The sequence below is a fragment of the Vigna unguiculata genome, chromosome 5 (assembly GCF_004118075.2).
Source record: "Vigna unguiculata cultivar IT97K-499-35 chromosome 5, ASM411807v1, whole genome shotgun sequence".
Classification (NCBI taxonomy): domain Eukaryota; kingdom Viridiplantae; phylum Streptophyta; class Magnoliopsida; order Fabales; family Fabaceae; genus Vigna; species Vigna unguiculata.
The window spans coordinates 13938415-13941226 of record NC_040283.1 but is presented as its reverse complement, the minus strand read 5'-3'; the positions used below and the strand labels follow the sequence as shown (position 1 = coordinate 13941226).

General features: G+C 23.2%; 1 long non-coding RNA gene across 1 annotated transcript; it reads right to left on the bottom strand.

Moving 5' to 3' along the window:
* Nucleotides 1–1886: 1886 nt before the first annotated feature.
* On the bottom strand, nucleotides 1887–2314 carry LOC114183183. The gene is made up of 2 exons (XR_003604302.1): nucleotides 2188–2314; nucleotides 1887–2084 (listed from the first exon to the last, which is right to left on the bottom strand). It is a non-coding gene; the product is annotated as an uncharacterized LOC114183183 (long non-coding RNA).
* Nucleotides 2315–2812: the final 498 nt, after the last annotated feature.

Below are 2812 nucleotides of genomic sequence, written 5' to 3'. Positions count from 1 at the left end.
CCATACTAATCATATCCCAACTCATTTTAGTCGAAACTTTTGTTGTCGGAGACTTTTAGAAAGCCCCTCATTAGGTGGGTTATTAAAATGGAGTTTAATTTTAAAGGGGTTGAGATTGACCCATGGTGGATTAAAATAACAGGTCTACTGTATATTATCATTTCGTAACACACATTTGTTGTATTAATATTTTTACCATTATATTCCATCTCGACCGGCAAATACAAATGCTATGAGGCCAAATCAGGCGAGTAATTCACGCATATTGATGTTTTTGGTGATAATTTTCACCACCTTTATTGATTTATTGTACAATTTTTTTCTATTATTAATCCTCAATAATATGAATTCTTTTTTTTCTTATATATACTGTTATTCTAATTCTAAAATAATTTTTACTTTTATATTTTATTTTACGTTCAGTTTATTTTTGTTAATTCTTATCTACTAATATGTTGTTATCAAACTTCTTTTAAACAAATTATGTTTTAAAAATATCGAGTTATTTATTTTTCTCAATTTTCATATTTTATATGTACGAAGTTTATGTTTTTCTTATTTTAAAGATCAGCGTTTGAAAAAATAACAGTGAAACTGTTTTTAGCATAGCCCATTTACATTTTTAAAATTAATTTAATTCATTTAAATTGAAAATGCATCTAAATTGCTAGTATAAACTCATAAACTTTTATTTATTTTTAGTTGAAATAATTTATCTTTTATCTTCAAAGTTTCGCCGAAAACAATATTATTCATATTAATGATTGTTTGTCTTATTCACTTAATGAGACTTCAAGGCAAAAAATACTAAAATGAGGGAAGAGTTATTCAAATGAAGTATGGTTTTGGCATTAAATAGTCGGATACCTCAAAAGCTAAACAATTAATAAATTGTTAAATATATTTTTAGTACAAAAATTTTAATAAAAATTAGGATTTATTTTTATTTTAAATATTTATTCAATTCGATGTCAAACTTTAAAAATAAATATCAAATTTTAAAAATAAATAAATATATATATATATATATATATATTAATATTTTTTATACGTGACAAAAGTGTTTTCGCATAACACGTTTAAGTTGCTTAGTGTTTTTAACACATTTTTAAACACTTGTATGTTTAGAATATCATTTAATAAATTAAAAAATATTAATACAGTTGGATTAAAATAAATTTATTCATTCCATTTTAATTTTTAAAAATTAAAATATAAATAAATTTTAATTTAGTGTTCAAGTTTAGAATTAAAAACATGTTTAAATCTTTAATTAAATATATTCTACACAAAAAATAACAAGTTAAGCACTAAGCTCACGTGTTAATATAACTATAATAAATAAATAAAATTATTGGAACGTGATAAGTTGAAATAAAACAAAATATATCGAACAAAAACATCTTTTATAATTGGAATTCAATTTCATCAATGGAAGAATATATATATATATATATATATATATATATATATATATATATATATATATATATATATATATATATATATATATATATATATATATATATCAAATCAATTAATTAAGCAATACATACCATAATTTAATTGTAAACATATTTAAATAAAAAACAAAATTGCATATATGTAAAAGGGGAGACAATAAAATCCGTAATTATCACTAAGCATGTTTTTTATTCTAAAATGAAAATACTAGTTCTTTGACCGAAGTTTCTTTATAATTAATTAATTTAGATTAATTATATGGTTAATCTGTTTTTAGACTTAACTTCAACCAAATGTGAACAATTTTTGTGAGAAATGAATTCTTTTAAAAACATGTCTAGTCTTGTAGAGAAATAGAGATGATGATGAAGGGTGTTTTATTTTGTGCTAAATCAGTGATAGTTGGAATCACAATAAAATCCTTAGTTCAAACACGCATTTTATTAAAAAATAGTAGAAAATATAAGTGAATCAAGAACAGCAACAAACGTTAACAGATCCTTGTTTGAGACAGAAGCCACTCTTAAAGCCTTTCTTACTGCAATCTGTGTTGCATTGTCCAGTGCATTGCCCTATGCAGTGAAGGCCTGGATCAGTTATTCCTGTTACTGCTTCTGGTACTGCATTATTCAGATCACAATTTCAGCATAAATTGAAAAATAATTATGGATTTTTGCAGTTTTAAAAATTAAATAAAAATGAGAAATTCTTTCTTCCAATTACCTGATGTGAGAACCAAGGCAACAAGCAAAACTCCGAAGATGAAAGATTGACAGAATCGGGAAGCCATTTTCAGAGAATTTTATTACTTCTGAAATTCTGATCTTTCTTTCTGGTGAAATGAATGTTTCATATGCTACTTCATATATATAGAATGTTGAGGAATATATTGAATTAAAAATGTTTTCTTTTTCTCTGGTCAACATAAATCACAACAAGTTATTCAATAGCTTTGAAAGTCAAAGTTTTCTTCGAAAATTTTACTTTAAATTTAACGTGTAAGATATTTGTCACTAAAATTAATTATTAATTCAAAATGTTTTCTAGTGAAAGTATACTTGAATCATTTAATTAAAAACCATAGTTAACTTGAACGTTTTTAAAGAAATGTTTGAATTAATAATTTAATTAATTGCATCTTAATCAATAATGGTATGTAATTATTTGAGTTTTGAATTTTAAAATTCTTCTGCAATGAATTTTAATAAAGGTATTTATTACTCCTTTTTCATAAAGCTAATTGTAAAACAATTTAACCTAACCTACCTTAAAGATGCTAACATAATTTAATTCAAGATGGTAATGTATTTAATTCAAGATAGCAAATAAACAAAAAAGTTAATTCATG